The sequence below is a fragment of the Calliopsis andreniformis genome, unplaced genomic scaffold, assembly GCF_051401765.1.
Source record: "Calliopsis andreniformis isolate RMS-2024a unplaced genomic scaffold, iyCalAndr_principal scaffold0048, whole genome shotgun sequence".
In the NCBI taxonomy this organism is placed as follows: domain Eukaryota; kingdom Metazoa; phylum Arthropoda; class Insecta; order Hymenoptera; family Andrenidae; genus Calliopsis; species Calliopsis andreniformis.
Window position 1 is genome coordinate 3,680,458 of NW_027480457.1, and position 15,491 is coordinate 3,695,948.

The following is a 15,491-nucleotide window of genomic DNA, read 5'->3' on the forward strand; positions in this document are numbered from 1 at the left end:
ACATTAACAACGTATTTTTAATAATCTTGTTCTTCTTTTTTTTATGTGTTATGTTTTTATAACTGAATGTATGTCTGTAATCATAGTTCGTTTGTTTTGTTTAAAACGTGTTAATACATTTGTTTTAATAAAATAATCTGTAACTTTACATTTGGAAAGAATCGTATTTCTGTGTTTCACTGAATAAATATGTAATTTATTTTAACACTATAAACTGTTTCGATTTAAACATTAGGATGAAATCTACTTGAAACACGAAAAATCTTTAAACACAGTAAGAGAGTTCATTTAAAATAATACAATAATTTAGGGTTTGCTTTATTATAATGTAGTAATATCATACTTTTTTTAGTAAAATTAATAAATAAACAACACAATCAAATTTTCCTTTTATTAATACAGTATTTCTACATGGAAATAGCATACAGAAATAACATACGCATATTATATTGATTATTGTTGTATTTATGTGTATTATAATTTTCTGCTCCTGCTATTGATCTTATTACGGAAAGAAAAAATAGAAAGATAAAACATAATACATCCAGGTGAAAAAAGTACGAAGTGTTGTTTTGTTGCATAGCAGATAAACAATGCAATATTGAGTTTAGGTCAAAACAAATTGAAAGTGAAAAATTAATGGAAATAACATGTTTTGCTCCATTAAGAGGGTATTCTCCTGTGGAGCCGCCGCTTTTAAACGATTTTTAAAATAATAAATTATCAGATTATTATCAGTGAACGAACTTAATATTTTTCATACGTATTTGAATATGTTTCAAGAAGACACAGTGTAATTTTTATGTAATTATTCTTACTATTACTAAATGTAAAAAGTGTGATGGAGGATCAGTCGAACATTCATTATAGTGTCACTGTTCAACGACATCAGCTAAAATAACATGTATACATTACTTTCGGTGAGTAATAAATAGACTAAGGTAACGTTTAATTGTAATTACTTTTAAACAAGTACTTTTAAAGTAAATATCATAATACTTTCTCCTTGAGATGAAAAAATGCATTGATTAGGGAATTCAAATGAATGGAGTACGATATGAAAGATAGGCTGCAATTAAATTGTTTAAATACACTAACATATAAAACTGCATAAAATTAATATTCAAATATGCTTCATTCTAAACCATTTAAGTTTACCTTATGATGTTTTCTTCTATCTACAAGCGTTCTAAGTATGTAGTCTGTCTACGTTCCGTGAGACAGCTTATATAATGAATATGTATATTAAGAATAATATACATCGAAGCTTTGTTAATATGGAATTAGATTTGGTAGATGTAAGAATGTTTTGAAAAAAGTAACATTTATTTAAAAATTGCTATGGGCATAAATAATAACGTTTGTAAAGTCTGAATTTCGTATTACTGCTGCCTAACCGATATCGGGTTAGTTTTGACCCAACGCAACGCGACGCGTTCGAGCACAGTGAAGAGAGGGCAATGTCTGTTTATTCACTGCGCTCAGTTTCGTCGCTCTGACATTTTTATGGCCGAAGGATTTTCGCAGCAATTTTTCTAATGTTAAAATAGTGTTCGGGTAACAAAAGACATGTTGATACGTCTCTGGAGAGTTTCAATGTCTCTAGCAAATACTAAACAACTCCAACAACGAAAAAGAAATGTCGAACAAAGTTTGCTTGTATTAACCCCTGTAACAACGTATCAGACTGTTTTTACAATATCTTCGCTGCCGATTACACGATAACGCGTGATAAGAATTTTTCGCAAGCAACCGATCACGTACCATCGCGTGAGGAGTCTATGTTCGCTTAATGGGAACTCTGCGATTGGCAGTTTAGGATAGGTGCCCGTTTCAGATCGGCGACGAAGATGATACAATTACGAAAGAAAATTGTAGGTTAAGCGGTTAAAGAATAAAGCATGATGGGACGAGGGTAGAACAATTATCAGTAATAACGATCTAGAACTGCAAGAACAAATCAGCGATCTAAGTTGTCTACAAAGAGCTAATATTAATGTTACACATACCTATGGAAAAGCGAATGAATATTATAGCGAGCAATATATAAAAATATATAGACCAGAAAACGGAATAGAATTATGTACTCTCGTTAGACTGTTATACTAATAGGCAGCTTTAGAGAATCACACAAAAGTAAACATCATTTATGGAAAAAAATGTCTGTTTATACTGCCATGATGTCTCGAAATAGCTCTAGAGATATTTTACAATAGGTCTGATTTCATTATATCAATGAATGAAATATAATGAATCACGTTACATATTATAGCAAAATAAGTCTAAAACAAGGGAAAAACGTCGACTCACACTATGGATTCGCTATACACAGTATGTAGCGTCAGTTCACGTAACGTGACAGTAATGTGTTCGCACCCTACTCGCATATATGAATATATAGTAAGTAAAACTGGTTTATAAATAATTTCTCATCAATAATTATTATTTGCCATATGTAAACATCGTTTAATTCATTATATCTAGAAGAAAGTCCGATAGCCGAGTGCGAGAAGGTACTGACTCATAACCTGCAGGTCCCAGATTCGCATTTCACGGTAGCTTTCTTACTTTTTATTGTAATATTTTGTATTTTATCTAAATTATTTAAAAAAGGTATTTCTAAGATACTGAGCCAAACCGTATCGCATATGATATGTGACGAGTAACATGGTTTTATAGATGGAAGATCAATAGTCAACAACTTAGCTCTTTATTGTAAATACATTTCCTATTTAGAGTTCTATCAGACAGTTGGCACTATTTTTACTATTTTCATACGATTTTCGTAAAACGTTCGATATAATTAATCACTCTATGTATATTACTCGGTAAGTTAGTAAATAGTAGTTGTTGTGGCAACATACTTTTATAGTTCAAGAAGTACCTATCGGATCGTTATCAGATAGTAAGAACTCGAAATGTCAATTATAGTCCTCTCCTCACCTTGAACCTCTGGCTTTTTGTTATATTTAGTAATAACCCGTTTGAAGTATTCTTAACGTGGGTTTACATTACATGTTATATAACAAAGTCATATAACTTTTTAGAGAATAGAAAAGAAAGATGTTATACATATGTCTTTTTTCTGTTTTGTAAAACATAATTTTGTTATATAACACGTAGTATAGACTCATCTTTACGTAGTTCATGTTTACTAAAAATCTTTTACTAAATCTTGCGACCAATTCATAAATTAGCGTACAAAGAACGACATGAATCTGAATGTTCTTAAATGCCATGTCATAAGTTTTTCTCGCAATTCAAGTTTGTTAGAATTTCCCTATTATTTAAACAGCCATATTTGATAAGTGGTTGACGAAGTACGTGATTGGGGAGTTTATTTTACAACGAATCTCGATTTCCCTAAGCACAATTCTTTAATAACAAATTCTGCCCTGATTTTCACAACATTTGCACTTTTCAATTGCTGTGTGTTACTCTCGTGCTTCTTTTCATACAATTAGAATATGTCTCCCCGATATGGTCGCTATTGACCTCTAAATTTATATCTGTGACTGAAAGGGTTCAGTATAAATTATATGTAATAGTACATACCACGATACAAGTACTTATACAGATTCCATTTCGAATTGATTTTCAAGACATAAAGATGCAGAACAAACAAAGAAAACGGAATTAAAAGTACTTTTTAGGCGCCTGTATCTAGTTGGTTTACGTCATAGCAATCCATTGAATTTACAAGATTTATAAGCTGCTGACTGTTTAGAATTATATCTTTACATAAATTTAGGTTTCTACACACTAATATAAAATTTAACCACAAAATGACAAGTCCAGAAAGACTATAATGTAACCAATTGACAGTTATAAAAGGTGTATATTCTTTTTTTGAAGAAAATTGGAAGGCTTACTATACTGTGGAATAAAATGTCTCAATAGATCAAATGTTGGGTCGCTTTAGACACTAGTATGGATTTATACAGTATATTCCCCCTAAACCCAATAAATATGGAATGAAAAATTTTTGTATAATCGATTCCAATTTATTGTATAGAGAAAATCATGAAACATATGCAGCCTGAAAATCCATACTTTGTCAGCAATAAACCAATAGATGTAGCCAAGAAACTGGTTGAACCCATTTTACAATGCAGGAAGAAACAGTAGATTTATTCACAGACATAAATTTAATCACCGATTTAAAGAAAAAAAGCTTTCATACGTAGATACGATTCGAAACACAAACGACGATTTCCATCTGATTCAGGAAATATAAAAAATATATCTGAAAGATTCAGCTTTTTTGGTTTAAGTGCAAATAACACCCTCCTGTCTCATGTGTTCAAGACAGGAAAAAGCATAATACTGGTTTTAAATGATGCCGTTTTTGGGTGCACAATAGTATCGTAATAGTATCGATACGCTGTAATATCGTAAATAATAAAATACTGCTATATTGAGACTGAGCTACCAGTCAAACATAGTTTTCACTCCAAAGTTGTTGATTATTCTTTACAAATTGTATAATTACAGTGGAATATATGTATGTATATGTCACTGAATCGTAATTGTATAATTTTTTCAACTTCAAATTATACTATCGCTTAAATGAAGATAATTTTTTCGGTCAAAAAATCGATTTTTTGAATCGATCTATGATTTTGATCTATTGACAGGTTTTTCCGAGAATCGATTCTTTTCCCTTAGAACCGAAAACCGATTTTCCTTTTTTTTCTTCTGTATTGCAGATTTCACATCTCAGATACTTGTAAATTGTAGAAATGTAGTTCTTTTATTGGTGTTTTTGTTAGAGAATGTATTTATCGTCAGCAGAAAGATCAGCAAAAACTTGAAGAAACTCAGATGTTTGATTAAATTGGATTGAAGGACCAATTGAATAGTTTCACGTTGGACACCACCAATCAAATCGATCGAGTACCTCGTTATCCCAACGTGTATTGGACGATCTAGGTTTGTCCAGTGTTTTTATTGGCGGTGTTCAATCTTTTCTGTGTCCGATCAGTACTCACTCGCCCATTATTAAATTTTGTTGAATTTAGTTGAACACTTATCTCAGAGATCAACAAGAACTTACTTCAGAGTTGATGTTTTTATTGGTTTCACTATCTTAGGCCCGCTGCAGACGAACGATTTTTTTGCTGCTGCGGCAATTCGCCACCGAAGGGCAGTCTCTGATTTTCAATTAGGGAAAACAAGGAAAGATGTACGAACGCAAGTTGTAGCGGCAGATTGACGCAAAGCAGCAGCTGTGCAGTTGCGGCGAAGCAGAATTTGCGTTCTTTTAAAAATACGCAAACGTGCTGCCTAGTTGCCGCTACAACTTGACGCTACATGTCTTCCCTTGTATTTCATAATTAAAAATTGGGAATTGTCTTTATTGCTATAACTCAAGACAGCGAATTGCCATTCCGGCAAAAGACTACTCCTCTGTAACCAACTATACTGATAACTACTACTTCTAATTTTTAAAGATTTATTACTTAAATATCTTTGTTTTATATTGCAATCAAAATTTCCTTTTTCTCCTTATAGTATTTTTAACCTTTGCTATTTACGTATGTGACGCTTACGTAACCTTTTTAACCCTTCTTGAGAGCTGGAATGCACTGGACGCATAGATAAGGACGTCTCGCATGCATCTGCTTTATATAATAGTTTTTCGAAGAATCCTAACGAAGACGTTGGATAATGCCTGCATCCCCACCACTTCTAATAGTCAAATTTTACAGTTTTTAAGTGTCCGCGAATTAAAAAATTAGAGTCGAAAGGGGAAAGACCAAAGAATACGGACATATTTTTTCAAACTTTTTGACACTTAAAGTGGATTTTAAACCAATTTGAAACCAATAGCCGCAGTTCACATATTTAAAATTACATTTTGGAAAAGCTTCTCCCGCATCCCACGCACTCGTTTTCGTCCCACTGTTCTAACAATACATCGCTTTCTTGTAAAACTATACTTTCGCTCCCTCAATCTAATGTGATCGAACTATACTGAAATCACGGAAGTGATTGCCATCTTTCTAACATAAAATGAAAACGAATACATGTGTACTATTAAGGTTAGACTGTAGTTTTATGTGTACTACATCCCCAATATCGGAATAGTGTAAATAAATTCATCTGTCTGTCAAAGGCAACTAACACTGTAACTTGGTCAAAGAATTTTCAAATTTGCGTAAAACTTTAAGTGTAAGTTACAAATTAGATACGGTTAGATGCGTCATTATTAATTCGAAATCGACAATAGGCTAATTCGTCTGGCTTTTTCTTTTATATTAGACACAGAGCTTTCTCTTGAATCGGTCTCAAAATATCCACAGTGGTCGATCTCTTCCGGTGATCGAATTATCCCGGACTTATTCTATTAAAGTCATTGTTTTCTGTAACTAAAACAACAGTTTTTACATCTTCTCGTACTGGAGAATCCCAACTATTGTAGGGATCGACCATTCTCTGCATAATACTTTCACAGTTACCAACTCAAACGGATCACAATGGAATTCTATATTGATTGCAGTAAATGAAAAAAGAATGTATCAGTGATTAGAATTTAACTTAAGAAATGTTAACCTAAAAAATTAGAAAATCGTTCACCCTCCATGAGATATTCCATAATCTACAAAAATGTATTAAAGTAAACATTGATGTATTAATTTATTTCAACATTTGCATCAGTTACTCAACTTTCATGCAGTTTCTCGTATTCAAGGTTCACATAAAAGTCATAGTATCTATTCTATGTTACGTGAAAAAAATATCTGGGTTTTGGCATTGCCAATTTGTTCTCTAGCTTTGAACCTTATTGAAAACTTTTGGGAAATAATTGCAGTTTATGGGAATTGCAAGCAATATAATTCTGTTAGCGAATTATGGAAAGCGCTGAATGAAGCGGCTTTTCAAAATTTGATCTTATCAATGCCGAATCGCATTTTTCACGTTATTCGAAAAAATAGCAATTGAAGTAGCTATTAATACTTTATAGAAATCTTGTTTAGCATATATACAGACATTTTTCCGAGTCTTACGTGCGCATTAGCATTCGTATATGTGATTTGGCCGCACGGTTAGTGATTTCTTCGAGGTTGGTGGTAAAAAGTGACTCTTTCAAGTGGTATATGAACCTATGCGAGTTGCACCGCGGTTGTACCAGTGGGACTTTGTCTTTAGATAGTCAGAAGCAGTAGCAAGTTGTCTATGGTTACATTTTACACGATTGTAAATATTGCGGGAATCAGTACACAAGCAGTTTATGAACTGAATCAAAATATGAAAATACAGTGCAGTCTATTTACTGGTTATTCTAGTTAAATATATCCAAATTAAAATTTTATTTCTACATAAATGTACGTAAATGTATTTCACCATGTCTCCTTTTTTCTCTTGTTTTAATTTTTTTATATACTATAAACAATTTTCTGTACAGTATGTAACAAATCATTTATTCCTAAGCTTAACCTACACAGTGTCATTACATGGTGACGTTTTGACTGACTAAAAAAAGATTTATCATTATTGATGGTAATGGTTAACTATCACTATAATAATAACTAAAATCATTGTTATGGCCATATTATTGTTAATAGACATGTAATAACGTATCTGTTCACAGACATTCAACATACCGATATTAACTTTATCCGATGTGTTTGTACATACGTATTTTCTCACCGACCGCTACACACACAAATATCTTTTCTCACAAATATACTTTTACAAAAAGGTAATATTCATAATAATTACTTAAATAGCTGATTAATTTGCAAATGGACATTCATTTCTTTACTTTTACGTGACAATTATAAAAATATGTATTTTCAAGCATATATCGTACACTTTTTTGCTATACTGTCACATGAGTTTTGCTTCTAAGTAACTTGAATTAGGTATTTGATTAAATAAATTTTAGTAGCACTTTATTCTACTAAAATACATACTTTATTAATAACATTATATTGTAATAATAATGCAATAGTAATTTTCATATCATTAAAACAGGTATAATATCAATTAGTATATAATCGACTGCCAATATATTTAATTAAAAGGATTGTTTGGCCACCAAAACTTGTAATAAACTTTGTTTAAATTAACAAAACTACAGCATGCTTCCCTCTATTGCGAACAAATGAAAGAAAAGCTTTGCTGATGGATAACTTTCTCTTTAGATATCAAGTAGTATTTATCATAACGTCCTCGATTGCAGGATCTGTTGATTTCGATTCAGCTCCGACAGAGGTCTCACTAACTTCTATTTTGTAGGGATTTTAACTGCCAAAAGCGCTGTTTACATATGTTCCATATTAATTCTGTCAAAACTAGATCTAGAACATATAAGTAATTTCAAATAACTTTGTGTCGATTCTGCTGGAAATACAGTTCTGGGAGCTTCGCTTAGGCGCCGCCAGTGTCTATATCGACGAGTGGCAGGGCTGCTTATTTGACGTATAAACTGACATACCGACATTCTACTTCAACTTAAGGTATACCATTGACCAAGTATACAAGTAGACTTTACATCTTATAGGGTTTCGTGTTCACAGTCAAACTGCAGTACCGACTTCGAAATTCGAAAGTGTTTCGTCCTGTGCTCACGAATAACGGTCTGTCGAAGAACTAATCATTGATGTTAGTAGAGAAAGTGACTGTAATGATCGTAAATACGAGTGACTTGTCTAGGTTTTGATAGAAAAATTGAGCTTTGTGAGGATTCACGTTACGGCTTGACTCGATGTTTTTTTTCGTAAAGTATACGATTTAGACGGTGTGATACGAATAATTAAAAATGATCCGAATTATGTTGCAATTACTATCATTTTATAGAGGACTATAAAGAACTATTGAGAAATATAGACGAAGAAACAGAATACCATACGTACACCAACAAACAGGAAAAAGTAAAAACATTTGTAATAAGAGAATTAAACTACAGTAAAGACATGCAGGATATGAAAACCAAACTAAAGGAAATAGGGATAGATGTAATAAGATGTACAGAAATGCATGGTATGTCTAGTCCTTTGTACATGGTTACACTAAGAGGTAGTGTTACTGTAAATTGATTAAACCAAAATGCCAAGTATTTAGTCTATAGAAAAGTAAAATAGGAGAAATACTATAACAAGAAGTTAATTACACTATGTCCCAGATACCAAGAATGAGGACATGCTACGTTGAATTATCATGTAACACCAAACTGTCTAAAGACTGCTCAGAATCATATAACAAACCTGTCCATGAAGAACAGGGATGAAACACCTAAATATGCAAACTGTAGTGACAGCCATCCAGCCAATTCAACCAAATGTGAAGCTTACTTACGAAGGCTGCAATGAATTAATAAAACCTAAAAGACACCAAGTATAAGAAACGTAATACAGTAACATAACTGTCACAACAAACAAACTATTTGCAGAAAACTAAACACAATAAAGATACATATTTATCATCTAAGAGAGATGCAGGAAGACAAAGGAAGAGATCATAAAAAGGATAGGAACAAAATTAGGAGTAAGTTACAGAAAAAGAGATATTAATAGTAGTAATACTAGGAATGACAAACAATTAAATAATCTCCAAACATTATCACAAGAAATGGGAATACTTGACCAATTAGTAGAGGTACTCAAAATGTAAGGTTAATTACCGAATTAAACAATCAGCTGGTAACTTGTAAAGCAGAATTAGAAAAGTTCCAAGTATTTTATAATTTTACTAAAATGTTGAACCATGGACCTAAATAAATTAGTAATATGTAGTTGGAATGCAAATAATATTAAAGGCAAAACAACAGAAGTAACAAATTTCCTATATAGAAATAAGATAGATATATTATTAGTGAATGAAACAAAACTAACAGGCCCTGAAACATTAAAAATGAAGGGATATAATTGTGAAAAGGAGAATAATTTTTCTATTAGGCTTAAGAGTAATATATATATTACATCATCTTATAATAAGTCTTCAAGTCTATTTAGTAATGAAGACTTAAAAGCTTTAATGCAAATATCACATAAAGTACTAATGATTGGTGATATAAATGCCAAACATATTAACTGGAATTGTCACAGAAGACTGTAACACACATAAAATCCAACACATATACCCTATAATGGTGGGATGCTCACAACAATAGATATATTAAACAAATAAATTGCAAATATTATACAACCATATACACTAAACGAATTGAACTGTGGTCACTTACTAATTATATTGAAAATAGGAAATGAGCTTAAAGATAAAATGGGAAAACGTATCTTTGATTATAAAACTGTAAACTAGAAAAAGTTCTGGGAAATTTTAGATAGAAACATTATCATTATGTAACCACTTTTTAACACAATTTATTTAAAACAGAAATAGAAGCACTTAAACACTGTACACTAGGTGGTACACAAATCACTTAATGTCTATGGGTTCTAGTCGGAAAAGAATATCGTTAGTCTTTCGCTTTTCCCGGTAAAAAGAAACGTCCGCGACGCGATAAGTATGTTCCCGTGGAAGTTGAGGATAGATCGTGGAAGGAAAATCGCACAAGAGCCGTCTCTACGTCTGCTTGAACGAGGTTTGGGGTGCCGAAACCTAGAGGTGCCGTGCGTTCTGACGTCTTCCTCTAGGGGGATTAGTTTCTTCCTATGTTTCAGTTGACCGGAGTGCCGTGCTCTACGTCTGCTCCGTTAAGCCTCGTTTTTGTCTTAATCGCCGCCTTTTATACTTATTTTCGCACCTAGCGTCAACCAATGAGGGTGCAGCGCGCTACCTTTGTACGTGGGCGGATCCTTTTTATCTGCATTGTCCCATCGTCGTGTCGCATCGCCGCGCGACTTTACGCTAATTCACTCATTACACGCTAATTCACTATTTACATGATAATACTGTCTCGATACAATTAAAAGTAAGATAAACACTAAACAAGAAATAGAAATGGAAACTGAAAAATTGACAGAAGCAATTCGAAAAGCAAGAGATAAAACAGTCAAAACAAAAATAGTAGTAACTCAAGGAATTTACCTTTCTGAGAATATAATAAATCTAATCAAAGAAAGAAATAGGCTAAGGAAAAAGTGATAGACATAATTCAGAATATAGTAATAAAAAACCTAACAAAAAAGGCCATAGTTCAATTATACTATATAATAAACACAATGATTAAACATACAGTGAGTCTCAAGAGTATTCGTACCCTTACTGTTTTACACTTTAAATGATTGTTATTTCGTAACAATGCAAGTTACGGTATTCGTATGAAGGGGATTGTATACTAGAATATCTAAGCTTTCAAAATCATATAAACTTTATTGTGAAAGAAAACTGTCAATATAACAAAAATGTAAGTGTAAGTACATTATGACGACATTAGCCTAACAAGAGTATTCGTACTGTATGAATTCTTCACATATAAAATCAAAATATTTACATCTTTAAATGGCCTTGGTGTGATATTTTGTTTGATATACTATATGTTACATTAGTACTCAGTATCACTTCACCAAAGTCAGTCTGTGTTTAAAATGGGGTGAAAAAGTAGTAAAGTATCAATAGCTGAGAGGAAAGTAATTTATAAATTACATATGAAAGGCAAATCTTATTTGCAAATTGCGAATTTAGTTAATCGGAGTAAATCAACGATACAGTATGTAATAAAAAATATTAAAATAACTGGGAATGTTATAAATAAACAACACAAAGGAGGTCCAAGAAAGCTGACAACTCGAGAAGAAAAAGCAATTATTAGAGAAGTAAAGAAAAATCCAAGGATAAGTGCCCCAAAGTTGGTAACATTTGTCTTAAAAAACTTTAATAAGCAAGTATCTGCAGAAACTTGCAGAAGAGTTTTGCGAAGACAAAATTTTCATGGTAGAGTAGCCAGGAAAAAGCCTTTCATTAATAAGAAAAATTGAATAAAGCGATTACAATTTGCGAAAAAATATATTCATAAAGATTTTAACTTTTGGGAACAAGTAGTATTTTCGGATGAAAGTAAATTTAATGTGTTTAACTCTGACGGACGCACTATGGTATGGAGGACTGCAAATTCTGAGTACGAATTAAAAAATTTGAAAGGTACGGTTAAGCACGGATGTGGCTCTGTCATGGTATGGGGGTGTATGGCTGCTAATGGCGTTGGCGATTTAGTTTTTATAGAAGGGATTATGGACAAAATGTATTATCTGAACATTTTACGAAAGCATTTGACATCGAGTACAGTTAAATTGTAACTTGAAGGTAATTACTACTTCTAACATGATAATGATCCTAAACACACCGCTCATGATGTCTTAGCAACACATCCCCAAAGTCCAGATGTAAACCCTTTCGAGATTGCGAAATTTGGAAATAAGAAACAAAGAAACGTTAAAACAAAAGATTATGGAAATCTGGAGTAATATTGAACCAGAATACACAAAAAAATTAGTTCGGAATATGCCTAATCGTTTACAAAGTATTGTAAGATCTAAAGGAGGTCCAACCAAATACTAATCGTTGTAATATTGTATAAGTTGTTATAATATTGTAGTAATATTGTATGGGTACGAACACTCTTATGAGGCTAATTTCGTCATAATGTACTTAAAATAATGTTTTTGTTATGTTGACAGTTTTTTTTTACAATAAAGTTTACATGAATTTGAAAGCTTAGATATTGTAGTATACAATCCCCTTCATAAGAATACCATAACTTGCATTGTTACGAAATCACGAAATAACAATCATTTAAAGTGTAAAATTGTAAGAGTACGAATACTCTTGAGACTCACTGTATGTATTTTCCCAAGTGTTGGAAAAAGGCAAATGTCATGCCTATTCCAAAACCAGGAAAAAATAAAACAGATCCTGCGAGTTATAAACTTATAAGTGTATTAACAATGCTTAGTAAGATTAGGGATTATGAAGAAAGAAACAAATTGACAAAGGATAGTTAGTTTGATTTTTAGAAACAACACAGCACTGTGTAACAAATAGTAAAAATAGTTAATGATAGAAGTGTTAACTTTAATAAAAATAAAGTAACTGTGATGATATTATTAGATAATCAAAAAGCTTTTGACAAGGTATGGATAGATGGGTTATTATATAAAATGATAAAACAGGGTTATCCTAAAAATCTAATTAAATTGATACACTCATATGTCACGGGAAGAACATTTAAAGTAATTTATAACAACACAAAATCAAAAACAAAAAAAATTAAAGCAGGTATAGCTCAAGACTCAGTACTAAGACCACAAATATTTAAAACTTATCTAAATGATATACCTGAATTTCTAAAAACTAAGATAGCTCTATTTGTAGACAATACAGTAATATCTGCACACTCTTTTAACGCAATAGTGGCAGCAAAACAGAAGTAATAATATTCGCCAAGAAGAAAAAAGATAATAAAATATTCACACTTATAACTCTGTACAACAAGAAGTTATTACCAGCAAATAATGTTAAATACCTTGAGATGCACCTTGATTCAAAACTACTTTATGATATGCACATTAAGCAGACGATTCGAAAGGTATACTCAGTAATGAAAAAGGTGTACTCGTATCCATTAATGGTTAAGAACTTAACAGTGCAAATCAAAAACAAAAGAATAATATATACTAATGTATGCTGCACGTGTATGGTGTTCAACTACTCAAACAAACCTTAAGTTATTAGAAGTATTCCAAAATAAGTGCCTTAAACTAACACTAAACGAAGAAATTAAGTTGCCATGTACAACGCTAGTTGTGGAATGGGAGTGTCGGGCGCGCGTGAATCTACCGTTTGTTGTCTTCCTTTGTTTTCTGGTAACTAGCGATCATAATCACAATGCAGTTTCATAGAAACTATTGTATTGTTCTACATCGGTGCTACCCGGATAATACATGTATGTTCTTGGTAATGTTGCGCTTTTATTACTTATAACCCCTCCAACACTAAATAGAAGTAGATATGAGAGAATAAAAATACTTCGTAAGGATGCACAACTACCATCAATTCATAAATACATAGAAGACATAGCTTAACAATTTTATATTACTCAAATCACAAATATTAATAAGTTTTTGGACAATGTAGGGGATATTATACATAACAACGTACAATTTAAGATTAAGCATAAACAACCTTATCAAAAATAACCTATTTACAATAGCTGCACATACAATTGGCGACCATATATTTACGGAGGCCTTCAATTTTGTCTTCTTAACATCAATAGTTTTTTCATGAAGCTTCTAGCAAAACAAACACAATGTTCTTATAAAAGTATAGCTTCCCCTGGTATACGTTAGCAAAAGAAAGAGTCACGTATTCTAGGAATTTAAAACAATATAAACATTTCTTTCATAACGTAGACGATTTTACGTGGACAGCTACTTAAAGAATAAAGAATATAAAAACTTCGCTTTGGTTTCAAATTTTGCTAGTTCCTTTCATGCAGTATGGTAAGGCAGAAGTGCAATATAGTGTATACTGTATACAGTGAGTAGAGAGAATAATACTCCAGAACAACGTCGCCAAGTCGAACTTCTACGGAAGCAAGAAAAGTCATATTGGCAAATTTCTAAAGAATTGGGAATATCCAGGAAAGCTTATTGTAATGCAATTCATTATATTGAGCGTTATAGGACTGCAGATAATGTTTCACGCAAGATATGTAGCCGTAAAACTGATGTTCGAACTGATCGGAAAATTCATTGACTGTCGGAGGTAGATCGATTTAAAACAACAGTCGATATTCATGCTGAAATTTCGCAATATTTAAAGGAAAAAAAATAATTGTCCGGACTGTACGTCGCTATCTAAATGAATTTGATTTGAAGGGACGTGTTGCTCGAAAAGAAACCTTCATCTCAGAGAAAAATCGACGTGCCAGAATTGCATTCGCCAAGGAGTATCTGAACTGAACATCTCAACAGTGAGGAAAGTTATAATGACTAATGAATCAAAGTTCAACAGATTTGGATCTGACGGAAAAACTTATATAAGACGTCGTATTGGTGAGAATTTAACAAACGATGTATTAAACCTACTGTGGAAGGCGGTGGTGGATCCGTACTTAACAATGAAGGCGGTTGGTCCTCCCGTTCATAGAATACACGGTATGATGGATCAGTTTGTATATCTCAATATAGTAAAGGACATTTTAGTACCTTTTGCAAGAAATCATATGCCCGAGGACTGAGTTTATCAGACATATAATGACCCAAAGGACACTGCCCATATCGTAAAGTAATATTTAGAAAACTAAAAAGTTAATGTTATAAAGTGGCCTGCTTAATCTCCGGATTTGAATTATTAGAACTTGTGAAGTTCAACAGGAATAAGTTGAAATAAAACCATTTATTTTCTATCACTTTGTATGGTTCACACTTTCTTAGTCAAACAACAATTAAACATTCAGTGTTTCATATATTTTATGATTCTTACAGATATCTCACAAGCACGCACACATACTTTTCGGACATTTTGCAAAAAAGCCCATAATGCCATTAACAAAAAGTGACGTCACACCCTAGTCAATTTCG

General features: G+C 32.2%; 1 long non-coding RNA gene across 1 annotated transcript; it reads left to right on the top strand.

Moving 5' to 3' along the window:
• Positions 1 to 8,658: 8,658 nt before the first annotated feature.
• On the top strand, positions 8,659 to 13,865 carry LOC143187525 (uncharacterized). Its single transcript, XR_013003216.1, has 2 exons — positions 8,659 to 9,492; positions 13,279 to 13,865. It is a non-coding gene; the product is annotated as an uncharacterized LOC143187525 (long non-coding RNA).
• Positions 13,866 to 15,491: the final 1,626 nt, after the last annotated feature.